Source organism: Pseudoliparis swirei, chromosome 8 (genome assembly GCF_029220125.1).
Source record: "Pseudoliparis swirei isolate HS2019 ecotype Mariana Trench chromosome 8, NWPU_hadal_v1, whole genome shotgun sequence".
Lineage (NCBI taxonomy): Eukaryota > Metazoa > Chordata > Actinopteri > Perciformes > Liparidae > Pseudoliparis > Pseudoliparis swirei.
The window spans coordinates 19,750,070-19,760,374 of NC_079395.1; positions in this window are offsets into that span (position 1 = coordinate 19,750,070).

Here is a 10,305-nt window from a genome sequence, read left to right on the forward strand (position 1 = left end):
CCAGCAGCGTGCTAGGGTGTCCTCTGGATACTGTGGAGGTGGTGGGGGACGGGAGGATGATGGCAAAGCTCTCGTCCCTGATGAACCACAGCTCCCACCCCATGCATGACACTCTGGCAGCTCTGCACAGCTCCTTCAGCCACCGGCTGATTCACCCTCGGTGTCTGAGGGAGAGGTACCACAAGTCCTTCCTTCCTGCTGCTGTCAGGCTGCACAACAAACTGCAGTAGATTGCTGGAGATGCTGGCAAACTCAACACTTTACTCTGTACTTTACTTTACTCAGCACTTTACTTTGTTTTCCCCTTCTATATTTAGTTTCCTCTGTATATTTAGTATTTTAGTTTTAGTATTTAGTATTTAGTATTGTTATTGTGTTTGGTGTTTTATTTTATTAATGCTCTAAGATGCCCCTGCTGCTGTGATCCTGAAATTTCCCGACTGTGGGGCTAATAAAGGGTTATCTTATCTTATCTTATCTTATCTCACACATAATTGTACCTTTCAGTCACTCAACCACAGTGTGTGTGTTTACCTGCTGTTAATGTTTCAGCCTTTGACAGAGTATCCCTTTGTCGTTTGCCTGCTCGGTTGACGAACTTCTCCTTTTTTTGGCAAATTATGCACAGGGCAGGAAAAACGGGGCCAGAGCCTGCGATTGGCAGCCCTGACCTGGATCGCAGTTTCTTTGTTGGACTCGTGCCGCTAGAAGTCGATGGAATGGCCTCGTGGTCTTCCGTCGCTTCTTGTCTCTCACGTGCGAGACGTCTTTCCACCTTTGCCAAATACAAACAAACAAACAAACAAACTTACAAGATCTTAATTTTTTTATCACAGTGGCGGAAACGGGCTTCCATAGTAGGCACACTATTATTAGATATTTAAATACTTAAAAGTGTCACTGAATCATATAAATTAAAATAAAATGATTTCTAATGCATCAGACAGAGTTGACAAATGTCAAGACACAAATTGGATCAATGTCATTTTTTATAAAAAGTGATGAAATAAAAAACTTGTTCCTTTACATGGTTTGTTAGGTCAGACGTGTGTTTATGAGAAAATCAATTCCAAATTAATGTGCTGCTCATTTTAGTTTTTTAGATTTCAAAAGTAGTTTTGTCCCTTATCTCAAGAATCAATCACCACTCACTGTCCTTCCCTAAAGAGGTGGTTTAGCCAGTGTTTCATTGTTCACATTAAGAATCTTAAGCAGACAGGAAGTCTCAACCATTAACATTCATATTTGTTAAATCTAACTCTCCCAGGAAATTGTTTACCGAAATCAGCGTGTATCAAAAGGTTTTCACATAGGATTTTAATTAAATTCAGTTTATTTTATATAGCCCATTATCACAAAATACACATTTGATTGACACACATGATTCCTCCTGGTCATATGACATCTACTGCTTCTGTCCATCCTGGAGAGGGATCCTCCTCTGTTGCTCTCCAGAATGTTTCTTCCCTTTTTTTCCTATGAAAGGGTTTTGTGGGAGTTTTTCCTGATCCGATGTGAGGTCAAAGGTCAGGGATGTCTGTGTACAGATTGTAAAGCACTCTGAGGGAACATTTTAATTTGTGAAAATGGACTAAACAAATAAACTGAATTTAATTATAGAACTCAGACATGGCCTCAAAGACTGAACTACCAAAGAGACGTGTAAATTAATTAAAACTCGGACAGCTTCTCATCTTTTCCTGGTCCGATAATAATCCGAGTGCCGTGCATCTTTTACAGATTGAGGATTATAGATGTAATCCTGTTATATTCTGTGTATCTCAGAGTGAGCACTTTCTTTCCAGACAAATTATTGTGGATAACTTTGAGCAAGAACATTTATGGAACAAAAAAGCATAAAAATCGTGTATTTTTATTATTATTATATTATATTAAAGCCACCCTCCATTTCAAAATGGGTTTTGCTTTTGGTTCAATCACTTGGATTGTTTGAGCTTCATGTGCATGATGTGAAAACCACAGACCACCGAGGAAACACTTCAGGGAGCTCAGACATCTTGTGATCCGGATGACATTACTTTATTTTGTAGTCTTTGAAGAAGAAAAAAATATTTGCATGTTTAAACATTCTGGCTTTTTTTATTCATGAATAAACATTTGAGACACAAATTACCATTTAAAGCAGAGTATTTTATTATTATTTTTAGACCATCACAAAACTTCAGCTTCAGCAAAAATACTCTATTTATAATAATGTGTTTATTATCATAAACTTAACTTTAAGCATGTAAATAAAGTACAGAGGCTTTACATAAAGACACAATTCAAAAATAAATAATAATAGATAAAGACGAGTCAAATCAATAAAAGCATTAAGCCAGGTACATCAGAATATTATAGTTAAATCATAAAGGAGTAATACTTTTACAATGCCACCTCTTACGGAGGTCTCCACCATCATGTCTCCCCGCGGTCTCTCTGGTGTGTACCGCTCAGCACTCGAGCCAAAGCCGGAAGTTGTGGAAGCAGCGATATCGACGTTGCAAGTATTTAGTCTTTGAACAGTTGCACATTGTCAATAATAAACAGCAAAAATTAACATATATATAAATACATTTGTTTTTAAATAAATCTCTATATATTTTAAGAAATATAGATAGAGGTTTAAATAAAGAGGTTCAAGACTTGCAGCAACCCAAGCAAGAAAACTTCTTCAACCTTATCATGAACAACAACTCTGCTAACAACATCAACAACATCTCATTTATTTCTAATGATCTCATCAATGCAATTGTGATTTTTTAAAATCACGGCGAAGAGGGAATCTTTGATAGAAAACTCAACGCTAATTAGTTGTTCCAGTATGAACAGCTGAGTGTCGTTTCAGATTGCGTGTATGTCTGAATGTTCTACCACAAACTGAACAACTGAATAGATTCTCCTCTGTATGAACAGCTGAGTGTTGTTTCAGATTGCGTGCATGTCTGAATGTTTTACCACAAACTGAACAACTGAATAGATTCTCCTCTGAATGAACAGCTGAGTGGTGTGTCAGATTGCGTGCATCTCTGAAAGTTTTACCACAAACTGAACAACTGAATAGATTCTCCTCTGTATGAACAGCTGAGTGTCGTTTCAGACTGCATGCATGTCTGAATGTTCTACCACAAACTGAACAACTGAATAGATTCTCCTCTGTATGAACAGCTGAGTGTCGTTTCAGACTGCGTGCTTGTATGAATATTCTACCACAAACTGAACAACTGAATAGATTCTCCTCTGTATGAACAGCTGAGTGTCGTTTCAGATTGCGTGCAACTCTGAATGTTTTACCACAAACTGAACAACTGAATAGATTCTCCTCTGTATGAACAGCTGAGTGTCGTTTCAGATTGCGTGCATCTCTGAATGTTTTACCACAAACTGAACAACTGCATAGATTCTCTTCTGTATGAACAGCTGAGTGTTGTTTCAGACTGCGTGCATGTCTGAATGTTCTACCACAAACTGAACAACTGCATAGATTCTCCTCTGTATGAATAGCTGAGTGTCGTTTCAGACTGCGTGCATGTCTGAATGTTCTACCACAATCTGAACAACTGATTGGTTTCACTCCTGTTTTGGCTCCAGAGTGTCTCTTCGGTGTCTCTTCCTCTTCCTCTTCCTCTTCGTCCTCCTGGTCCAGACTGGAGCTCAAGTCCTGCTCTTCAGGGGGAACCTCTTGTTTCATCACCAACAGCCGCTGGACGTCTGTGGAGAATAATAAAATACATTTATACATCTTAAGAATCTCAAATTGAACTCTAATATTCAATAGGTTTATTAATGAATGAGGTCAGGGTTTTGAGGGAGAATATGAAAAAATCGGAAGTGAAATCATCTGAAAGTACAATATGTACCTCTGAGGTGTCGTACAGTAAAACGTACATGTACTTCTGAGGTGTAGTGTTAGCGTCTATCAAAATTGGTTGTTTGGTAAAGTACGACCTTCTCTCGTTCTCTCCTTTCCAACGGGAAAATGTATTCTCTGATCACGCGTAAAATACAAGTTCGATGCGATTGCAATCACAGCGGCGTCCGCTCCGGTCAGCACTCGTTGAAAACCCAAAACAACTCGGCCTGCCTTTCCACGTACGGGCCTCCGTGCCCCCACATGTGAAGTCATCCTGACCTCGGATCTGCTGCACCCCCCCACACCCCTTTCTCATAGGAGGGGGGCCCTCGTCCCCCTCTCTCATTGTAACAACGTGATAACAAGTGTGTATTGCGTTTGTGTGAGGCGAGTGCCTAGCTTTGAGAGGCAGTCATAATATTTCTTATCAGATACATATTCTATTCTATATGTTATTCTGAATTTGCAGGAGCTTGAACACAATCGTCCCTTCAATAATTCAGTTTTATATTATCTATCCCCCTTTTACATAATTCATTATGTAACGAAACACTAATATAAATCTAGAAGAATGGGCTGTATTAATACATAACTGTTACATCACATCACAGACGCTTTTATCCAGAGCGACTTACAATAAGTGAATTCAACCACGAGTACAAACTCAGAACTAATAGAATCAAGAAAGTAACATTTCTTCAAGAAGCCAAACTACAAAAAAAACATAAGTAACACCATGATGAGTAATACCATGAGTAATACCATGAGTTATACCATGAGTAACACCATGATGAGTAATACCATAAGTAATGGGGGGAGGTGACTTCAATCGTAGGTAGACGATCAATATAGAAAATTTCAGGGTGGCGGGGCGCCACCATGTTATAATGGTAGGGGAAACACTGCAGCAGTTTGATCACTTTACAGCAGTTGGAACACTTTACGGCCGGTTTCCTCCTCCAGAAGTTGTTCTGGCCGCCGTTTTGAAGACCGTCCCAAGAGATCTCCACGTGCAGATCCCGTAACCAGTTTGACTAGAGGACCGTGAGGTGTTTAAAGTTCCTCCCTGATGAATGAGATGAGAGGAGAGCTGGAAACGAAACAGCTCCACCAAAAGTCTCGCTCACTCCAGTTGACGAGCTGGAAACGGACTAAATGTGACTTGGAGCCGTAAAACGAGCATGAAGACCGGGAACAATCGTGAAGCGGCACCAACCTGATGTGTGTAGCTCATGTTCTCCTAAACGAGAAACGATGTCCTCATACGCTGCCGTCAACGTGTCTAACTGCTCAAACGCCTCGTCGACGACCTCGTCCACGTGCTGCTTCACCAACGGCCTCAGCATTTCTCCTGGAGACAACTGTGTGTAACTTATTTAACAGTCTAAGAAATGAATAAGAAGCTAGAAAAATGTCTTATATCAGAAACAGAGAGGAAATATTGACAGTATAAGCAATAAATATGAAGCTAAATAAGTGTAGTGTAACAGTAATATCATGACAGAGTGGAAATATTTAACAAGTCTAAGCAATTAATATCAGGCTAAATAAATGTGAATTTGCAGGAGCTTGAACACAACAGTCCCTTCAATAATTCAGTTTTATATAAGCAGTAGTACAGTAAAAAGTACAATATGTACCTCTGAGGTAACGAGTACCTTTGTGATGTATCATAGTAAAAAGGTATGGACGTGTTTACGTACTGCAGTACCTGTAACTCTACCTCAGTACATGATATGATCAGGCACGTGCACAGATAGAGCCCTAGTGGTGCTCAAGCACCAGCCCTTTTGCCCTGGATGAGAAAAGTGCCCTTTTTGCTGGAGACACATTTTTTTCATTCATCCATATTTAAGAATAAAAGTTACTCTTTCTGTCATCAAGTCCCCCCAAATGTGTTTTAGTATCCGACGGGGCATTTATTTGAGTCTGGTATTGTTCAGAGGGCCGGGCCAAATGTGGGCCTGAGTTTGAGGACCACTGCTCTTGGCTGTTGTCTGTCAATATCACTCATTTTGAAAATGACGTAAGAGGGCAATACGGATCCGTATCAGACCAGCGAGGAAGGCAATACGTGGCTAGCATGACGACCCATTAACCAATCAGAACGCTTGTACTGTTGTTGCTATATAACAATTCATCTTTATTCATAAAGGAAATGTAAGCTAGCTCTCTGATGCTGCCCAGAGGAAACGCAGGTCGAGGAGAGCATCATCAGTGTAATGCTGCTTATGCTTCAACTCTGTCAGAATTTTGTTTTGGCATTGGGTGCCCTTTTTGGGGGTTTGAGCACCTGCCCCACAAAATGTCTGTGCACGTGCCTGATGTGAATACTTCCTCCAGAACTGGTTCCATCAGTTTAAAGTGATAAAGAAACAAAGAGAACCAACCTGCTCGTTGTAACTTCTGGGTTGAAAATGGCGTCCCGTTCCGTTGGCGCTCGCGCTCCTCTATTCAACTACAACGTTCCTCCTCGGACTTCGACGTTCACTAACTCACGGAAAACCGTTGACTCCACTCGAGTCCGTCAACTTCCAGCTCACGCTGCTGTCAGCGATGAGCCCCGTTGCATGATGGGAAACCAACGGCTGGCCGTGGCCACATCAGAGAGCTGATTGGCTCTTAGATTTGAAAACAAGCACCACGTGTTGTCGAACATTCTTATTTACCGTTTATTTGGCTGTAATACTAACGCTGGATAGTTGGCCGTTGGGCTCATGTCGTGCCACGAAGTGGCCCATTAGCCAATCAGAACGCTTGTACTGTTGTTGCCATATAATAATTCATCTTTATTCATAAAGAAAATGTAAACTAGCTGTGTAATCCTGCCCAGAGGAAACCCAGGTTGAGGACAGATTCACTACAGTGGCGGCTGGTGAAATTTTTTTTTGGGGGGGCGCAGTTGGGCGACGCGGTTTAAATAGCACTCAACAATGAGAAGAAAAGAGGTTTTGAGTAGAATATTGTAAAAACCAAAGCTTTATTTCAAGAACACAGCGTGCTCATCAACACTGTCCAATAACAACTATCAACACACTGTAACTTTGGGCATGAGAGGTTCAGAGCAGAATTCTTTAAGAAACATTGGGTTGGGTTTTAGAGGTTTGCAAAATAAAAGAGTTTCACCCTCACATGAAAGAGGTTCAGAGCAGATGTTACAGATGTGGAGCGGGCATGGAAGAAGTCGGCTCAGATGGTGGATTTTCCCAGCACTTATTTATTCTGCAGAAGACAACAGAACACACACATTTGCCTTCTGATCTGTCTCTGCACTTCCACTTCCCTCAGCAAAATAAAACCATTGTCCATGGAAGACAGGACCACATTAAATCTAAATAATAACAATTCTCATCAAAAACCATGACATGTAACATACAAGGGAAAACAGAGACCCTAATGGACAAAATAAATAACTACATGAGCTAGAGTCATTTCAGCAGAAACAGAAAATTCTAACTTTGAACAAAGGAAACACATACCTGCAGAAGACAACAGAACACACACATTTGCCTTCTGATCTGTCTCTGCACTTCCACTTCCTAGACACGCAAAACACAATTTACACAAGGAAAATATACGTCGGGCGACGGATGTAGCTAAACAAGCGGTGCCAAAGTGGCTCAATGAGACCGCCACCAAACGTATATGTTGACGGTCTAAATGACACGACAGCTGGACGCCGTGATCGTATTTGCGACCATTACTGTATGTAACATAACGGTTAATTTTATAAAGAATATAGCCAAAATAGTGCAACATCGTTTTTCACTCAACTCACCCTCAGCAATATAAAACCATTGTGAGCAGGGTTGCCAGGTCTGTGTGACAAAACCAGCCCAATGGCCAATCAAAACCAGCCCAAAAACCAGCCCAATATCAGAACTCAAAATATGCCCGTGCCAAACCATATACACTGCTTTTAAAGTCCAACAGCATTGCTATCATTGCCAAATATATTGTAATATCTACAAAGTAACAACATATGTTTAGTTTGCCAGCATTAAAAGCAGTTTTCCCTAAACAGTTATTTCCCCTATGTCCTAAAATGGCCTTGTGTAATTAGATACAGTATATTATCATAAATAAAATGTGTGTACGTGCTGATCTGGAGTCAGTTTGGTAGGATTTGGGTATGAATAAATTATTTCATTTAAAATATGGATTTTTATTTAAAGATATTCATGTAATTTGCATGCAAAATAGGTCTACCGAACCAAGGACAAAAATTCAACCGCGCAACACTTCAAAGTGGCCCGATTCCAGGAAAACCGCGACCTGGCAACACTGCTCTATGGGCTGAGGAACATCTGGTCTCTGATCTGCCGAATAATCCAATCGCGTGCGCACATTTGTGCGCCCAAGATTCAGTTTCATCCGCCAATGTGAAGCGGTCTTTGCCAAAACGACTGAAATGTTGTATCGATGCCGTACACACGTTGACCAGCGCCCGAAAGGGAGGGCTTCTCTCGTGATAATGGCGATATATTATATTTTTCACATTAACTTAAGTGGTTGTTGACAGGGCTTCGGTCTCACACACATTTAGCGCGTCAACACGGTATATTTACTATTTAAATGATTTGGCATATAATGTTTTTTGACAGATTTTCTTTTTTTTTTCTTCTTCTTCTTTTTTTTTCATCTCCAAATTTTAAGAGGGGCGGCGCCCTAGCGCCCCCTATGGACGAACCGCCACTGCTATAAATATAAGAGCGTGAGAAGAGAAAAAAGTCAAATCACCCAACACTGGGGGGGGGGGGTTCATGTATGTGTAGGGATCAGTGGCGGTTCGTCCATAGGGGGCGCTAGGGCGCCGCCCCTCTTAAAATTTGGAGATGAAAAAAAAAGAAGAAGAAGAAAAAAAAAAGAAAATCTGTCAAAAAACATTATATGCCAAATCATTTAAATAGTAAATATACCGTGTTGACGCGCTAAATGTGTGTGGGAGACCGTAAGCCCCTGTCAACAACCACTTAAGTTAATGTGAAAAAATATAATATATCGCCATTATCACGGAGAGAAGCCCCTCCCCTTTTTCGGGGCGCTGGTCTAACGTGTGTGTACGGCATCGATACAACATTTCAGTCGTTTTGGCAAAGACCGGCTTCACATTGGCGGATGAAACCGGGAATCTTAGGCGCACAAATGTGCGCACGCGATTGGATTATTCGGCAGATCAGAGACCCGTATGTTCCCTCAGCCCATAGAGCAGTGTTGCCAGGTCCGCGGTTTTCCTGCGGAATCGGGCCACTTTTGAAGTGTTGCTGGGTTGAATTTTTGTCCTTGGTTCGGTAGACCTATTTTGCATGCAAATTACATGAATATCTTTAAATAAAAATCCATATTTTAAATGAAATAATTTATTCATACCCAAATCCTACCAAACTGACTCCAGATCAGCACGTACACATTTTATTTATGATAATATACTGTATCTAATTACACAAGGCCATTTTAGGACATAGGGAAATAACTGTTTAGGAAAACTGCTTTTAATGCTGGCAAACTAAACATATGTTGTTACTTTGTAGATATTACAATATATTTGGCAATGATAGCAATGCTGTTGGACTTTAAAAGCAGTGTATATGGTTTGGCACGGGCATATTTTGAGTTCTGATATTGGGCTGGTTTTGGGCTGGTTTTGATTGGCCATTGGGCTGGTTTTGTCACACAGACCTGGCAACCCTGCTCACAATGGTTTTATATTGCTGAGGGTGAGTTGAGTGAAAAACGATGTTGCACTATTTTGGCTATATTCTTTATAAAATTAACCGCTTATGTTACATACAGTAATGGTCGCAAATACGATCACGGCGTCCAGCTGTCGTGTCATTTAGACCGTCAACATATACGTTTGGTGGCGGTCTCATTGAGCCACTTTGGCACCGTTTGTTTAGCTACATCCGTCGCCTGACGTATATTTTCCTTGTGTAAATTGTGTTTTGCGTGTCTAGGAAGTGGAAGTGCAGAGACAGATCAGAAGGCAAATGTGTGTGTTCTGTTGTCTTCTGCAGGTATGTGTTTCCTTTGTTCAAAGTTAGAATTTTCTCTGTTTCTGCTGAAATGACTCTAGCTCATGTAGTTATTTATTTTGTCCATTAGGGTCTCTGTTTTCCCTTGTATGTTACATGTCATGGTTTTTGATGAGAATTGTTATTATTTAGATTTAATGTGGTCCTGTCTTCCATGGACAATGGTTTTATTTTGCTGAGGGAAGTGGAAGTGCAGAGACAGATCAGAAGGCAAATGTGTGTGTTCTGTTGTCTTCTGCAGAATAAATAAGTGCTGGGAAAATCCACCATCTGAGCCGACTTCTTCCATGCCCGTTCCACATCTGTAACATCTGCTCTGAACCTCTTTCATGTGAGGGTGAAACTTTTATTTTGCAAACCTCTAAAACCCAACCCAATGTTTCTTAAAGAATTCTGCTCTGAACCTCTCATGCCCAA